The sequence below is a fragment of the Narcine bancroftii genome, chromosome 4 (genome assembly GCF_036971445.1).
Source record: "Narcine bancroftii isolate sNarBan1 chromosome 4, sNarBan1.hap1, whole genome shotgun sequence".
Taxonomy (NCBI): Eukaryota; Metazoa; Chordata; class Chondrichthyes; order Torpediniformes; family Narcinidae; genus Narcine; species Narcine bancroftii.
The window spans coordinates 68929254-68947868 of NC_091472.1; the positions used below are offsets into that span (position 1 = coordinate 68929254).

The following is an 18615-nucleotide window of genomic DNA, read 5'->3' on the forward strand; positions in this document are numbered from 1 at the left end:
TACGATTGAAGTTGTCCGTGGAACCTCGACTCTCATCTAAAATTATCAAACTAATGGACATTATGGTTCTTTACACTGACACCGATTACCTAGGCTGAATGGCCTACTTTTGTAACTGTGCAAAGCAGGAAATGTTTTTATTAATTCAGTCACCTTGTTCATTTCCTTGGTTTGCATGAAGGACTCTGAGAGGTTCGGGCAAGTGTTCTTTTTCTAAAGTAGGCTCAGTGTAAAAATTATGTTTCTTTATATTCAAAATTAAATTCAATATTTTGCAATATTTAAAGATATTAATATGTTTTGAAGGTAATTATTTAAATTTTGAAGTTTTTTAAATTATTTTGAATATTTTTGGATTTCTCAGAGAGTCATTATTTTAGGTGTTTGAGAGTTCTGACAAAGTCAGGGAGTGTGTCCGTTTCAGTTTGTTCTTCTTGTGGATAGACTTGTTATCTTTCACCTCCTCCAACTATCTGATCCCATTTAAAAATGGGATTTCTTGCATAGAATCTCCCAGTTAAAGAGCCCTGCTGGAGGAGAGATTTGTTTGAAAGACTAGCTTGGGGAATTTGTGGACTATTTTAAGCAGATATGAGGCCTTGAGGGAATTGTAATAAAAATATGAGAACTTTAATTTGAGAAATTATTAAACAGCACATAGTTTCGATCAGACAAACGAGGACTGACAGGGAAAGGAACTGGCCTCATGTCAAAAAGAAGCAGTGCAGTATTTGATAAACCCAATATATTCTTGACCTGCAAAAATAATCTGGTGCTCTGAAATGATAAGACCATCAAATGCATGGCTACCAACTACAAAACTCTTATAGTCAGAAATATTTACATATCATCGCCTGATTATGTAGCGTACATGTTACACGAGCTTGGAGAAGAACAACATTCACACCAAAGCCTTGGAAAACTACACTGATTTAATGCTCTGGCCGTCGCATTTATATGGGCCCCTGGTGCTGACATCAGAGCCCCGCATCATCAGAGCACCAGCCTCGGGTTGGCCAGAGCTCCCACCAGAGTTCACTACCTTCCTGCCATGTGGAGGTCACCTGGGATGACAGCAAGTGTCAACTCCAGGTTAGCGCGGTCACCGCATTCATTGGCTCTTTTGCATACCGGTCCGTGTCGCCGAATGCAGACCGCTACACAACACCACCCCCCCAAAACCGATGACCAAACCATTGTCTGAGGCTTTAGGTGGCCTGACCCTGCATCACAGGGCAAAGTGGAAACTCTCGTTACAGTCCAGATATGTCGGTTTCAGGCAGTTGATGATAAAGGTATCCTCCTTACTGCTGATGTCGAGGGTGAAGGTGGAACCATTGTCTCTAATGACCTTGTAGGGCCCCTCGTAAAGTCGTTGTAATGGTGGCCTGTGTGAGCCTCTCCTCACAAACATGTACCAGCAAGTCTTTAGGTCCTTCGGGATGGCTGGCTGTGCGGTGGGGATTGCTGCAGGATCAAGGACCCCAGTTTTCACCACAGGTTCTCAAGGGTCACTGCGGGGTCTTCCTGGCATTTATCGGAGTGAGGAACTCCCCGGAGATGATTAAAGGTGTGCCATAGACCATCTCCACCGCCTAGGCATTGAAGTCTTCCCTCGGCACGGTACAGATTCCCAGCAGGACCCAAAGCAGTTCATCTACCCAGTTGGGACGCTTGAGCCGGACCATCAAGGCTGCCTAGAGATGCCTGTGGAACCACTTCACCAACCTGTTGGCCTGAGGGTGATAAGCATTGGTAGGGTGGAATTGTGTCTGCGGAATGTTAGCCAATGCAGCCCAGAGTCCAGAGGTGAATTATGCCCCCAGTCCGAACTGAAATGCTCTGGGACCTCAAATCGGGACACCCATGTGTCAATGAGTGCCCTGGCACAGGTTTCTGTCGTGGTATCAGCCAGCGGGACTGCCTCTGGCCACCTCATGGAGTGGTCCACCATGGTCAAGAGATACCTAGCCCCTCAGAAAATTGGCAACAGCTTCTCTGTCGATGTGTACATGGCTGAAGCTGTGCCATGCTGGTTCCAAAGTCTGTGTGGCGCTCTCATGTGCACCTACACTTTGGAGGACTGACAGTTTGTGCATGTCTTGGTCCATCGGTTGATCTGTTTACGGAGGCCATGCTAGACAAACTTGTTGGCTACTATTTTTATTGTGGCATGGATGGCAGAGTTGTGAATAGCTTTGAAGGCAACTGGGACGATGGGGCGGGGGCTGCTGGTAGAAATATCGCACAATAGTGTCAGGTGGTCTGGGCCGACGGGGACGTCCTCTACCCTGAGACTGGAGATGGCTGTCCTATACGCCGGGATCTCAGGGCCCTGCTGCTGCGCTTTGGCAAGAGCCATGTAGTTGAACCCCTTGGGACAGGGCATGTATCGATTCAATCGATAGAGCATCGACTATCACATTTGTTTTCCCCCCACAATATGCTGAATGTCTGTGGTAAACTCGGAGACATAGGACAAGTGCCTCTGTTGTTAGGCCAACCACTGGTCTGATACCTTATGAAAGAAGAAAGTCAGTGGCCAGCCTGAATTGCCGGCCTTCCAATGGTAATGGTGATGTCTTACCGCCAGGTAGACCGCTAACAGCTCCAGGTCAAAAGCACTGTATTTAAGTTCTGAGGGACAGAGGTAGCTGCTGAAAAAGGCCAATGATTGCCACTGGCCCTCGATGAGTTGTTTTAGCTCAACCCCTACTGCTGTGCTGGAGGTGTCAACAGGTAGAGCAGTAGGTGCCTTTGGATTGGGGTTGACCGGGAGGGTGGCATTGGTATTCTGGAGGACTCCTCATCCCAAGCAATGTCTTTTGCTTTGCCAGTCATGAGCGCAAAGAGCGGAATGTGGGTCATTGCCGGTATGAATCTATGGTAAAAGTTTATCATACTGGTGAATTACTGTAGCCCTTTTATCATGCGTGGCTGAGCTAAGTGTCGGACCATCTCAACCTTCTTGGGGAGGGGTATAGCCCCGTGTCTGTTATTCCTGTGCCCCAGGAAGTCAATGGTGTCCAGACCGAACTGGCTCTTAGTGGGATTGCTGGTCAGGCCGAACTTGCTCAGACGGGGGCACAGTTGTCCCAGGTGGGCAGCATGGACCTTGCACCTGTGGCTGGTGATGAGGATATCATCCAAATAGATGAATGCAAATGGGAGATCCTGGCCCACTGTGTGCATCAGCCACGTTCTTTAGTCCAAAGGGCATGGGGAGAAATTGAAACAAACCAAAGTGGGTTATGATTGTAGACTTGGGGACATCCTGGGGGTGAACTGGGATTTGGTCATACCCTCAGATGATGTCCACCTTGGAGAACACCCGTGCCCTATGCAGGTTGGTGGCAAAGTCTTGAATGTGGGGCATGGGGTATTTGCCAGGCATGGTGACCTCATTGAGGTAGTGATAGTCCCCACATGGTCTCCATCCCCCTGCTGATTTGGGCACCATGTGGAGGGGAGAGGCCCAGGGACTAAGGAGCACCACACAATCCCCAGCTCCTCCATTTTTTAAAACTCCTCCTTTGCCAAACTGAGCTTTTCAGGAGGGAGTCAGCATGTCCTGATGTGATGCCTTACCCTATGCTTTGGCCCGATCGAGGAGAACTGTGGCACCACTATCGAAGGGAACTCCGCCAGGATGCGGATGAACTTATTGTCTGAGAGTGTTATAGAGTTCTGGTAGGGGGGAGCGGGTTTCTTGGCTTCCTCAGAGGCAGATTTTGAAACGTCTTGGCACCAAGTGGCGACCCTTGAAGTCGACCGGCAAGCAGTGGACCTGAAGGAAGTCAATCCCCAGGAATGGTTGTCCCACTGCCATGAGGGTAAAGGTCCATGTAAATTGGCTGCTGCCGAAATGAAGGGGGATGGTGCAGGTCCAGAAAATTTGAATGCAGGAGCTGAAGGCTGCTCTCAGTGTTTGCCACAGCAGGTATCAAGGTCTGTAGGGGGTAGGATGCTTATATCGGTGCCTGTGTCGACCAGGAAATGCCTGCCCAACAGTGAGTCCCAGACATGGAGGAGGCTATCACATGGGCCAAGCGCCACAGTCTTCAACAACAGTTGGCCAGGGCTTTTCTCAAAAATCCGCAGGGTGGGCAGCATCAATGGGCCTCCGCACATCATCACTGGTGGTAGTAACATAGCTGTCCTGGGGTGTTCTATGTGGCCTTGATCTTGCTGGGGGATTTTCGTGGGGCTTGCTAATGTGGTCTACAACAGCACTGGTGTCCTTCTTTGCTTTCCAGAGCATGTCCACCTGGGCAGCAACCCTCCAAGGGTCACTGAAGTCCTCATCTGTAGAGTGCGTCGAAAGAACCAAAGACTTGTTGATCCAAACCAAGGCTTTTATTAACTAAAAGACTGGAGCATATCACAAGTAGGTTGACCAGTCCAGAATGACCTGGTCTGGCTAGGAATAATCCTTTAAGACCTGCCAGTAGGTGTGGCTACACTCTCAGCCAATCACAGTCATCCTACACTACCATCTGTACATATACATATTGGTGATAGAATCTGTACTATCACATCATCTATGAGCAAGACCTGTACATTCTCAGGCAGCTGCTCCAGAAAGATCTGCTCAAATAGCAGGCAAGGTTTGTGGCCCTCGGTTAACATGAGAATCTCACTTATTTGGGCGGTCGTGGCCCTGTCCACCCATATGCAGCAATCTAATGGTGCACTCACGTCAGGAAAGCCCACAAGTGCAGGTTAGTAGCTCTTTGAGGGCCGCGTATTTGCCTTGCTCCAGAAGCTGCAGTAGGAAATCTACGACCCTTGCCGCTGTGTCCTCATCGAGGTTGGTCACAGGTATAATGGGCAGTGATGTGGCAAAGCTGGAACTGAGCCTCGGTCTATTCAAATCATAGGTGTGGCTGCGACACCTAAAACATTGAGACAGCATGGATGGTCACTGGCTCGACTTGATACATCATCTTCAGGTGCAGCTTGGTGGTGCTGGCTCTGATACCTCTGTACCTCTTCCCCAATAAGGGCAGCTGAAAGATGTGTGCAGAATGGAAAGGATCCTCATGATTTTGTGCACATTGTTGGGGGATAGTGGAGGGGGGGGGGTGGGAGACTCCAGTGATCCTCTTTGCCACTCTTATGGTCTTGTGCATTGACTTCCAATCCATTTCTCTGCAGCGACCATACTACACTTTGATGCAGCCAGCCAGGACACTCTCAATAGAGCTCCAATAGAAGGTTGACATAGGTGTCTGGTAGCCTTGCCTGCTTCAGTCTTCTCAGGAAGTGCAGACACACTTATAAGACCTAAACTGAAATAATGATGTATCAAATTGAATTTGTATAAATTGCTTTAGCAGATTCTAGGAAGTGTACAGCAATAACGTAGAAATCGGACACAGATAGCTGCATCCCACTTGAGAAGATAACTTATAATTTTCAAAATAATTATCATGCACCCATATATGGCACCCATATTTGCAAAATCTATGTATAAATGTTTAACAGACTCTCTGAAGACCTCATTTCTTGGTAACGTGCCGTAGTAAAAAAAAATTATGATATAAATAGTTTATTCCCCCTGACAATCTCCAGTCCTTCTTTTTCTTTTTTTTTCCTTCTTTTTTCTTTTTTTCTTTTTTGGGGGTTTAGGGAGGGAGGGAGGATTTTTTTATTCCAGGTAAAATTTTTGAAAGTTCTTTATTGAATGAAATGTATTTACTGTTGAATTTTAAATTTGCCAAATAAAATATTCAAAACAAAAGGAAGTGCAGTCTCTGTTGTGTCTTCCTGACTAGCGAGGAGATGTTCATTGTCCATGATGGGTCACTAGTTAAAGGAGCATGATGCTCTCCATTCTGTCCACTACAGAGTAGTTGATGTGCAATAGAGGGTGGGTTGTTTCTAGTCTTCCTGAAGCCCATGATCATTTCCTTCATCTTCTCCACTTTAGACTCATGTTGCTACTTTCTTACCATTTTACTAGATTTGCCACCTCTTCTCATCATTATTGTTGATGAGACCAACTACTGTTGTGTCATCTACAAACCTGATGACACCATTGGAGCTGGATCTTGTGATAGAGTCATGGGTCAATAGCATGAACAAGAGTAGGCTGTGCACACGGCCCTGAGGTACGCCAGTGTTCAGCATGACGGTCCTTGATGTTCTGCTGTCAACCTGGACAGACTGTGGTCTTTCCGTTAGGAAGTCTTTTTCCATTGTCACTTTAATAATCACCAGAAATGCAAACTGAGGTCAGAATTGCAGCCACAGCAATTGGTAGAACAGAGTACATTGATCCCCATTGACTTCTGGAAAGGGTTACTCCCTGAACACCCCATGTGGAATCATGGTATGGTACGGCACAGAAACAGGCCCTTCACCCCATCTCATTGATGTAAAATGTATCATCTCATTCCATATAATCACCCCCCTCTGAGTGAAAAAATGCCCCTGAGATCAGTAGGAGACAGGGCCACTCGTGAGAGCCATGCTCACTCCCTTCCTCCTACAATTATCTGCAGTCCTTCCGCTTTGTATTTTCTGTCTTGTTATTACAAAGGGGTTCTGTCAGGGATCAACTTGTATACTCAGTTTTTCAGTAACTTCCACATGACTCCCCATAGACAACTGCAAACTTTGGAATGCACAGGTTATCCCCAAGGTACCATAGCAACAGTCAGAGGATATCATTCAGCTACTAACTGAAAGCTCTCCATCTTGCTATGGGAGGGAATAAAACTGGGGAGGGTGAGTTAGTGAGCCATGTCTTCTATATTCAGTTCTAAATTGGTCACCCCATTACACAAAGGATGTGGATGGATGCTTTGGAAAGTATACAGATAAGATTTACCAGGATGCCATCTGGATTAGAGGATATAAGGAATAAGGAGAGGTGGGACAAACTTGGGTTGTCTTTATGAAGCATCAGAGGCTGAGCGGACACCTGACAGAATCTTCTTCCCAGGCTAAAGGTGTCACACACAAGGGGACGCGTGTTTAAGGTGAGGGAGAGAAAGTTTAAAGGATTTGTGCAGGTGTGGCGGTACACCACCAGCTTACTGCAGGGAGCAACCTCTGTTCCCGCAGAAGATTAAGGGGACAGGACAACACCTGGCCGGCTGCCAATCAGTCGGCCTGAATGGATCAAGCCCCATCTGGGATATAAGCCTGTGCCGGCCTCCCGAGGCCTCACACTGAGTTGCTGCAGCCACAGCCAGCCTGGCTCTGTGGAGGTTTCTGTGGATTAAAGCCTGCTGTTCAGTGTTTACCTTGTGTGTGTCTGATTCTATCTAACAGCACACCACAGCAGGGTAAGTTTTTTTCACACTTAGAGGCTGGTATAGGCTGCCAGGAGTAGTGGTGTTGGCAGAATTTAAGCAATTTCCAGATACACACGTGAATATGCAGTCTTAGTTTAATTTGGCACTATGTTCGGCACAGACATTGTGGCTGAAGGGCCTTTTCCTGTACTGTACTATTCAATGTTCTATGTTCTTATGAAGTCATGGAGTAATGCAGCATAGAAATAGGCCCTTCAGCCCAACTTGCCAATACTCAAGTTGGAGAGCTGACATCAAGTTGGTGTTTACGTGGACTGACATTTAAAAACTGGCTGTTCTACATATTTCCACCGGGTAGTCAGTGTGCACACAGTAATATACTGTCTATTAAAACAAATGTAATTACCTTTCCACAAAACCCAAACAAAGAGCACTATTAACATAAAGATTTCACTGAAAATGCTTGCATCATACACAAGGTGGACTGCTGGATCCCGCTGTAGTGAAATGAGATTCACTAGAAGTGTCCTGTACTGAGGACTGGTCCCACCTCCCGGCTCCTCCCCTGAGGCCCTGTATATAACCCTGGTTACCCGCCTAAACTCTGAACCCCTCTGAAGCCTGTGTTGTAAGCCAATAAAAGTGTTAGTTCACCCTCCAGTCGAGTGTGAGCTTTTATCTATGCTACACTCGTTTATACCAAATTCTGTTACCTTCTTCACATAAGCAGACCTCGACTAACGCAACCACTTCGGCATTAGATAATCCATTCATTTTTAATGTGTGGGATAAAGGTTGTCAGTCAGTGACAATCTGTAAGCAAACAGTTGGAATAGTGCAAGTAACTAAAAGGCGATTAGAGAAATGTCCATAAAATTTAAGATAAACATGTCATTAAAACCGTGCTGCATTATGCAAAGAGGATTAGGCACTAAACCCGAAGACAGAACCTATCGAAACTCATGTTCTAACTTTTTTTTCCTTCTTCAACCCACTAATGTTTCTGTTGCACAATATAACATGAAGAGTCCAAATCAGATCCCCATTTAATTGCAATTAATTGGAGTCAAACTGAATGGAACAATAATCTCACCACCATCCTGCCCTGAGTAGATTATGTGTTGTGGAGCTTTAGGGTGGGAGAGTGTGCAGGGCTGGTGGTCAAATTGCTCAACTCTCTAACTCAGTCAAAATTGGGAACTTGAAGTTTCCTGATTGTCCTCCTTGTATAAACCAAATAACGTACACAATCAGTTTTTCCAAACAGCCCATCTACAGATACATCTTCAAGAGGTTTGTGGAAGATTTGATAAAATAAATATGAATTCTTGAGAAAGGAGCAAAGGGAAACTTCATGAAATCTCAACTAAATTACTCTCAATTTACATTCTAATTTATTGCACTTTAATTTCCAGTCATCAATTTGAAATTACATTTGTGTGCAGTTTACAGCTGATATCAATATAAGACATGAAAGCAGGTATAATTGGGTTTTTTAAAGGTTCGGGGAAAAAAATACTGAATCAGGCATGCGATGAATAATGTAATGAAAGAGAAAAGTATTGGACATGATGAGGAAGTGTTTCGCCTTCATTTAAAACCACGAAGTATAAATTCATTCCAAGCAGAAAGCAGAAATATCCCAAGCCTCTGGAATGTGGGTAGTTTAATTCTGAATTCAAATGTCATTGAGACTAAACTGCATATCTTAAAAGAAAAGCAAGCGGAATTACCTAGTGGAGGTGAGATCAGCCTACGTTCCTCCTGAAATCATGAAAATTGATGGTATAACATCGTATTGTTAAATGAAAAATCACTATTTAAAATAGATGAAGACACCTGTTGTTAAATCTTGGGTGATGGGGAAGCAATAAAAATTAGCAGCACATTGAATTACTGACTGTGCAGGCAAAACTGAATACCAATTGACTGAGAAAGTGAAATCATCAGGCTGATTTGTAACAGTGCTTTGACTGGCTTGGTAATTCTGAGGTTCTAATTGTTTATTTGTGTTTTGCCTCTAAAGTGGCCACAGGAAGGTTTACTTTGATGTGAAGATCTGCCACAAACCACAAGTGTGTCTGAAATTCTTTCGAGTTCTGCTTGACTATATACAGCTGGTTATGGATTCCAGTGGGAGCATTCACTGGAATTTGCATGGACTGAACAGCTGCAATGTTGGGTGGATATTGAAGTGTAATGGCCAGAGTGTTGGATGCTCAGAGAGGGCAACATGAGGGCAGTTGCTTCATTCACAGATAGGTTTGGATAGCCAAAGAATTGCCCTCCAAGCTTAACAATGTCCTCATAATAATTAAAATAGTGTACTTGGTGAAATGCCCTCACAACTTTTCTGCTCTGTAAGAAAAGGGAGCTGACCAACAACTGTACTTCTACGTGTTGGAAATACAGCAGAAACTCAGAGCTGAAGGATTAAGCTGAGTACATGAACAGCAAAAACACTAAGTTGGAGAAACTCAGCAGGACAAAGAATGTATTTTATGTAGCAAAGATAAAGATACATAACCAATGTTTCAGTCTTGAGCCCTTCATCAAGGTATTGATGAAGGACTTAAGGATGGACTACCTTGATGAAGGGCTCAAGACCAAATTGTTGTTTATGTACCTTTATCTTTGCCTCATAAAGTACACTATTTGAGGTGCTGAGTTTCTCCTGCATGGTGTTTTACTTCAATGATGGTGTCTGCAGAAGTTCATGTTTTACTCCTGTACAAACAGCAATGTGAATTTGAAACCTTCCTGCTCAAAAGAAATCTCATTTGGAAAAGTGCATCTATGATTTGCAATGGCCATATGAAAAATAATGATCATTTAAATTTAAGTTTGAGTTTATTTATCACAAAATACCATGTTCAGTGAGAAGGGTTCTTCTGCAAGTAGACAAACAGGTTATCTCTAACATTCATGCAGCCATGTAAAGAGCATAAGGAGTACAGGGTTACAGTGAAAATAAAGATCAGTTAGCATCAAGTAAGGGCAGCAGGTTGTCGGGCTCATTCAGGAGTCTGATGGCTGCAGGGAACAAACTGTCTTTAAGATTCAGATTTATTGTCAGAATACATTCATGACATCACATACAACCCTGAGGTTCTTTTTCCTGCAGGTGAGGCAGTATTACCACTTACTGTGCAAAATAATGCAAAATAAAACTGTGCACAGTGTATGCATGTAAACAAGTTAGGAAATGTAAACAAACTGCAATACAGAGAGAATAAAAAACAAATCAAAGCAAGAGTCCTTCAATGAGGCCCTGATTGAGTTTGTTGTTGCTGTTCCTGAACCTGGTGGTATGGGTCTTGTAACATCTATACCCCCTTCCTGACAGTAGCAGTGAGAACAGAGAGTGGGTGGTGTGGATCCTTGATGATTGCTGCTACTCTCCAATGGCAGTTTTCCTTGCAGATGGGACACTGACATCACTAGGGAGGTACGGGGAGGGGGGGTGTGCAGACCGCACTGGGTGACACCATTAGAGGGCATGACACCAAAATAACTGTCTATAAATTTTTGTGCACTGTTTCAGCAAAAATTTAATCTTTTTTATAAAAATATCCCTGTAGTTAGTTAAAACAACAAAAATATTTTTCATAAGCCCAGCTTACATGTATCAATATACCTCATGGATACCCTGGGTTCCCCCATCTTGGGATGCGCTGCCACCCCTTCGCTTTTCTAACAACTCAACCACAACAGCAGTGCTCCGCGACCACCTCCCGTCTCTCTCGTCCGACTCCGGAGATGACCCGACCACAGCCACGGTGCTACAGAAGCACCCAAAGTGCCACTTCTGTGGCCTGGGCAGGCATCCGAGGAAACGCTGCCCAGCGAAAGATTCAATGTGCTCCAGCTGCAGGAAGAAGGGCCACTATGTCAAAGTGTGTAAGTCTAAACCCTTTCCTAGCAGCGCCGTGTGCAGATCTTGGACACCACCATTTTCCACAGCAGCAATGTGCAGCTTCCATCACATTCGACCAAGACAGCCCACATCAACTCGCCTGGTCGATGATGGACATTCAGGTAAACAGCCACAAGATGAATTGCATGGAGAGCTTTATACACCCTGACACAGTGTGGTGCCTTTTCCTTACAGTATTGCTGGTGAACCTTATCCGCCCAAAGGTCCGCCAGTATACAGCATTCAAGGCACTGTGATATCTTGTACCAGCCGGGGAAACTTAATGAGCCCATTCCTGCAGGACCTGAGCCAGTACACAGATCGACTGGTTGCAAAACCTCCACAACGATCTCTGTCACCCGGGGTTACCAGGTTTTTTCATTTCGTAAAAGCACGCAACCTGCCGAACTCCATCGACGAGATCATGTCCATGACAAAGAACTGCCAGGTCTGCGCTGAATGCACAGCTAACAGGGCACAATTAATTAAAGCCATCTGCCCTTTGAGTGGCTCAGTGTCGATTTTAAAGGACCCCTGCCCTCCAGTAACCGCAATGTGTATTTTCTGAACATCATCAATGAAACTCCCATTTTCCATTTGCCGTCCCCTGCTCGGGCATGACCGCTGCCACATCAAGGCCCTGCGCAACCTCTTCACTCTGTTTGGCTTCCCAAGTTATATCCCAGTGGCCGGGGTCTTTCCTTTATGAGTGATGAGCTGCACCAGTATCTGTTGACCAGGGGCATTGCTATGAGCGAGACCACTAGTTACAACCCTCGGGGTAATGAGAAAGTGGAGATGGAGAATGCTACAGTTTGGAAGGCAGTCCTCCTAGCCTTGCGGTCTCTCCGACTTGGAAGAGGCCCTCACAGAGGCACTCCCCACCCTATCAGGTCCCAGCTATGTTTGGCCACTAATGCGACACTGCATGAACGTATGCTTTCCTTCCCCAGGAAATCTGCAACAGGGACCACACTAGTGGCGTGGCTGATATCTCTGGGGCCTGTCCTACTCAGGAAGCATGTGAGGAGCCATAAGTCTGACCCCCCCCCCAGTTGAAAGGGTCCACCTCCTCCATGCCAACTCCCAATATGCCTATGTGGCATACCCCGATGGACACGAAGACACTGTGTCTGTCAGGTACTTGAATCCCTCAGGGGGCTGGAGACCACTGCTGATCACCCAACACCCCAATCACTATTGAACAACATGATGCACCCGACCTCTGGTATCTTGCCTCTACCCTGAGGGAGAATACACCGGATTCATTGGTGCCACATCAACACTGATGAGTACTTACAAATGCCCGAGACCATTCAGGACCCCACCACTGCACCGCAGCCTCAACCAGTTCCACAATGGTCCCAGCAAATGACCAGATCACCTGAAAGGCTGAACTTGTATCCTTGAATTGTAACTTTGTAAGATTTATTAGGATATTGCTGAGTCTTCAGGAGTTGAGTTACAGGGAAATATTACATAAGTTAGGGCTTTATTCCTTAGAGCATAGGATGAGGGATGATTTGATAGAGGTTTACAAGATTATGAGGGATATAGACAAAGTAAGTGTGAGTAGGCTCTTTCCTCTTAGATTAGGAGAAATAAATATGAGAGAACATGGCTTTAGGGTGAAAGGAGAAAGGTTTAGGGGGAACAGTGGGGGAACTTCACTCAGAGAGTGATGGGGTGTGGAACGAGTGACCATCTGATGTGGTAAATGCAAGCCACTCTTAAGTTTTAAGAATAAATTGGATAGGTAAATAGATGGGAGATGTCTGGAGGGTTATGGAATGGGTGCAAGTCAGTGGGACTAATGGAATGATATTTTGGCACACACTAGAAGGGCGGATTGGCCCGTTTTCTGTGCTGTAGTTTTCTATGGTTCTATCTCCTTCGCGTAATTGATGCTGAGAAAGAGTTTGTTATCCTGGCACCACGCCACTAGACTTTCAATCTCCTGTATTCCGAGTCATCGTTATTTGATGCCTGGACCACTATTGTGGTGTCATCAGCAAATATGAAAATGGTGTTGGTACAGATGGCAGGTGTACATTCGTGGGTGAGAGGAGTATAGAAGGGGCCTGAGTACACATCATGGGTATGGTTAGCACTGTGGTTACCACAACTCTATTAGAGTGCCAACGACCCAGGTTTGTATCGAGCACTGATTGTATGGAGTTTGTATGTTTTCCCGTGTCTGTGTGGGTTTTCCCTCTCTCATCCTTCAAAACTTACAGGGGATATAGGATGATTGGTGTATTTGCATGGCATGGGCTTGTGGACCAGAAGGGCCAGTAACGATACTCTCTGCCTAATTCAAAAATGAATTTAAAAATTTTAAATTTAAATCCTTGAGAGGCGACAGTGTTGAGTGTGATCGAGGAGGAGATATTGTTAACCATCTTCATTGATTGCATCTGTTAGATTGCATCTCCAGTTGCAAAGGGTGAATCTTAGCCTTGGATCCTACTTGGGAATGAGTTTACCAGGGACTATGGTATTGAAGGACTTTCATTTCATGTCAAGTCTTTCGTCTAAAAGGTTAAATTTCAACAGAAAAAAAACATAATTTTATTGCAAAATAATCTGTACAGACTGAGTTTTGAATTATTCAAATTCATTAAATGACAGTGTGTGCAATTTTATTTAATTTCAAGATTCTACACACAAAAAAAAGGAAGATAAAAAGGCTAGGACATTAAAAGAGTGTGTGTCAGTTTAGGAAAGTAGCCTGTTAATCCACAGAATTAAAACAATGGAGAAACATGGTACTGATTCATCCTCTGAAAGACAACTTGTGTTTAAAACCCAGCAGTGAATACATATGTGATCCCAGAGGCTAGACTTTAAATATTTCTTCTCTGTAGAGACTTAATGCAGTTTCATCTTTTACAAATTAATTCAGTACACTCTGCTGTTAATGGTCGATTACTTAACATAGATTTTGATTTGTCTGTGATGTTTTATCAAGCAGGCTTAGATGACTTCTTCCATCCTTAATGTACTACAAGTGCCAGATGGAATTTAATATTCCAAACCTTTCAAGAAGCCCAGGTTGAGAATGTCGGATGTGGAAACCTATGATCACTGCAAAGGTGGAAATTAAGATGTTAATAACTCATTAAAAATAAACTATGCATACAATCTGGCATGAGGATCATTCCTTGATGAAGGATTCAAGCCCGAAACGTTGGTTGGTCATGTATCTTTATTGTTTTTAAAGTACTCTCTTCGACCTGCTGAATTTCTCCAGCATTGTGTTTTTACTTCAACCACGGTGTCTGCAGACATTTGTGTTTTACTTTGGCATAAGGATCACTGGTTATGCTCTGATCATTATTTCATTCCTTCACACTGGAACTTGGTGAATAATCTTTCTACCCATGGCTGCCCTTTCTGCAGACATTAACATTCTGAAGACATAAGCAGAATAGGGCACATGATTACATTAAGCTCCCTATTTTGAAGGAAATTATTGGTTTTTTTATTACCTGGACACACCCATCTTTGTTTTTCCTGGTGCTTGATTGAAATTGCTAGAACTACTCAATTCAATAATTTGTGGAATCCCACATAATTTATCAATGTAGGATTTTAGTTGATAAAACCTTCCATTACCAGAACACTGGGTTACTCACCCAGCCTTCTGCAGCATAAATAAAAGCTCTCACGACTGGAAGGAGAACATACGCTTTTATTAGCTTATAACTGAGGGTTGGCTCTTACAGTGGTCTTCAGAAGGGCTCAGGGTTTAGGCAGGAAACCAGTGTTATATGTGAGCAGAGCCAGCCATCAGTATAACACATGACCAGTTAATCTCATTTCACTGCATTCACCACTTCATGCAGAATTTAGAGTCTGCAGATGAAGACAGAAAACCTTGACTCAGAAGAAAGAAAATTTTTTTTTTAAATATACAGTTATTTACAAATTTACAAATTTAAGTGACCTAGGCATCTGGAGATCTTGGTGGAGCACCTAAGCATGGGAGGGCCTTAGGTTCCTTGGGTCTCCTTGTCCCCTTGTGAGGGAGGAGAGGCAAGTAGGGTCTCCGGCTTAAAGGTGGAGGGAGATTGCACTTTCCTCCTGATCCGGATCCCCTGAGTCCCTGACTGGGGGTGGGTGGAATGAGCTCCATGGCTCATAGGGCACTTGAGGCAATGAACCCTCTGTTCTGGCGGATGCCATGTCCCTGATGGAGACGGTGTCCTCCCTGCCATCTAGATACTCCACATAGGTGTACGTGGGATTGGCGAGGAGCAGTTTCACCCTTTCCACCAGGGCATCAGTCTTGCTTCACCTCACATGCTTCCTGAGAAGGACTGGACCAGGAGTGGTGAGCCAGGTTGGGAGTGTAGTTCCCGATACCGACCTTCTCTCGAAATTGAATAGGAGCTCATGAGGAGAAGCATTGGTTATGGTACATAGTAGTGATCGGATGGAATGGAGCACCATAGGAAGAACTTCCTGCCAGTGTGAGTCTGGAAGGCCTCTTGACTTCAGGGCCAGTTTGACAGCCTTGCAGACCATGGCATTTTCCTTTTCAACCTGCCTAATCCCCCGGGAGTTGCAGCTCATAGTCCTGTTGGATGCGATGCCCATCGCCAGCAGGTACTGACTTAGCTCTTCACTCATAAAGGATGAGTCCCAGTTGTAATGAATATAGCTGGTATACCTGAATGGGGAAAAAATTGAATCTAGGGCCTTTATGACTGTTAAAGTGGATGTGACTGGACATGGAATGGCGAACAGGAAGTGGGAGTACTCATCAATGATAGAGAGGAAGAAAATGTTCCCATTTGTGAAGGGGAGAGGTCCCTTAAAATTGATGCTGAGCCGTTTGAAGGGCCTGGATGACTTGATCAGGTTCGCCTTTGTGGGGTGATAGAAGTGCGGCTTGCACTCCGCACAGACCTGGCAAGACCTGGTCATTTCCCTGACGTCTTCCGTGGAGTAGGGCAGATTGCACACCTTGACAAAATGAGCCATGCGGGTAACCCTGGATGGCAGAGCTCATTATGCAGAGACCACTGTTAGCGGGTGTGTGCTGAGGCATAGCTTCCTCTGGATAAGGCATCTGGAGGATCAATAAGGACTCCTGGCCGATAGGCAATGCCATAATTGTAGGTGGAGAGCTCGATCCTCCTCCTAGCAATCTTGTCATTTTTGATTTTGCCCTTCTTGACATTATTAAACATGAATGTGACCAAGTGTTGCTCACTGAGGAGCGTAAATTTCCTACCAGCAAGGTAGTGCCTCCAATGCCTCATGGCTTCCACAATGGCTTGAGCCTCATTGTCCACAGATGGGTTCCGGAGCTCGTGGCCTTGTAATATCCAAGAAAAAAATGCAACCGGCCCGCCAGCCTGATGGAGGGTAGTGGCCAGGCCCACATCCGAAGCTTTCGCAATGTGATTTCAGAGGTAGTCAAAAGCCATTTGGGCTTCAGCTGAGAGGGGAAAAGAAGTAGCTTTTAAGAGAGGGCGAAACCTATCAGCGTATTGAGGGATCCACTGGGCGTAATATGAGAAAAACCCCAGGCATCTCCTCAAAGTCTTCGTGGTCCTGGGAACGGGGAACTCTTAACAAGTGGCGCATCCTATCAGGGTCAGAGCCAATTATGCCATTCTCCACCACGTAGTCAAGGATAGCCAGATGTTTAATTCTGAACATGCACTTGTCAGAGATATAATCAGGTTCACGGCTTTCACTGTGTGGAGAAAACTCTGAAAGATTGGTGTCATGGTATTCCAAGGTGTGGCCACAGATGGTGACTTTATCAAGTTCGGGGAAGGTACATTATTTCTGGGAGGAAAGGTTGGAAATTTAACTTGACCATTCTGTCCATCTGCCTCTAGAAGATGGAAACACCATTAGTAATACCGAAAGGGAGCCTCCAGAATTGATAGAGATGACCGTTAGCCTCAAATGCCCTGTATGGACGGTCCTCAGAACAGATTGGCTGCTGGTCATAAGCAGCTTTCAGGTCAATGGTCGAATGGACCTGATATTGCGCAATATCATTCACTATGTACGCAATTCGAGGGAGGGGGGTAAGCATCCAGGAGTGTGTACCAATTAATAATTTGGCTATAGTCAATTACTAGCCAGGACTTGTTTTCCCCTTTTACCACCACCATGTACGCTCTCCATGGGCTGGTGCTATGTTCAATGATACCTTCATTGAGTAGAAGTTGTGTCTCAGACTTTAAGAAATCTTGATCTGCTGTGCTGTACCTCCTGCTCTTGGTAGAAATGGGTTTGCAATCCGGGGACAGATTCGAGAAGAGAAGAGTGGAGGGGTCGATATTCAGTGTGGAGAGGGTGCATGTGGGTTCTGATTTTAGGGGCCCTCTGTTGTGAACTGTTATGGGGGAGGGGACCAGAATACTCCAAGGTCACGCTTTTAAGGTGACACAGGAAATCCAGACCCAACAACACCAGAGCACATAATTCATCAAGTACATACAGACATATCTTACAGAATTTTCCCCCTTCAAACAAAAGATGTACTATATAATTTTGTTGAATACTCATAGAATGCAAATGGAACGAAAGGAATATGCGATGATTAGAAGGATATATATTTATGTTGTATTCTTCTACAGTCCGTGAGTCTATGAAGCTTTCAGTAGAGCCTGTGTCCATTAGGCCTTTGGTGGAATGTCCATTTACCTTCACAGTCACTATGAAGTTGCTAAGCTGGTGACATCTGTCCTGATCTAGAACTATCGAGGCTAGGACTCCGAAGACTCCATACTCCACACTCAAGTGGACCTCACCATCCTGGTTTGCCCGTGGGTAAGATAGTGTCAATCCCGTGCGTGGCAAGATGGCCACCCTCCTTCCTCCTCTGACGATGATGGCGCCAAGTTTGAATTTGAGTCATGGCAATATAGCCACCAATCCTTTTCACACCATTTTCTCACAGACACCCTCCTTAGGCGTGTAGTGCAGCAAATGGGTTCAGGTGAATTCGAGGCCGATGGCTTATGGCTGGAATCAGATCCGGGAGCGATGCAGGACATGGACTTCCCTGGGCTTCCCCTCACATGTCAAATCCTCACCCAATGCCCTCTCTTGCTACAGCTGGAGCAACCTACATCTTTATCTGGGCAACAAGATCGGGGATGCTGGCTCTTCTCACAGAAAAAGCACTCCCTAGCATGGGAGCACTCCCTAGCATGGGAAGCAGCAGCCATTAGGGCAGGAGTAGTGGTAGCAGCTGTTTTTTGTAAGGAGTCATCTGGGTGAGCGAGCTCACTGGCTTCATGGATGTCATTCACAAGCTTGGCCATTTCCAGTGACTTGGCCAGTTCAACGTGGCTAGCCAGGTCCTTCTTACCCGACTTGAGCAGTCGCTGCCTCATGTGCCTCGAGCGGACCCCCGCAACTAGAGTGTCCCAGATCTGTCCTTCCTCATGAAGATGGTCC

The 18615-nt window shown here is 45.2% G+C and overlaps 1 long non-coding RNA gene across 2 annotated transcripts in view; it reads left to right on the forward strand.

Moving 5' to 3' along the window:
- Positions 1-14308, forward strand: part of LOC138759867 (uncharacterized) — a 34670-nt gene extending 20362 nt beyond the window's left edge. For both annotated transcript variants that reach the window (XR_011355175.1, XR_011355174.1), the window contains exon 4: positions 14156-14308. This is a non-coding gene — a long non-coding RNA (uncharacterized lncRNA). The remainder of the gene's footprint in view (positions 1-14155) is intronic.
- Positions 14309-18615: the final 4307 nt, after the last annotated feature.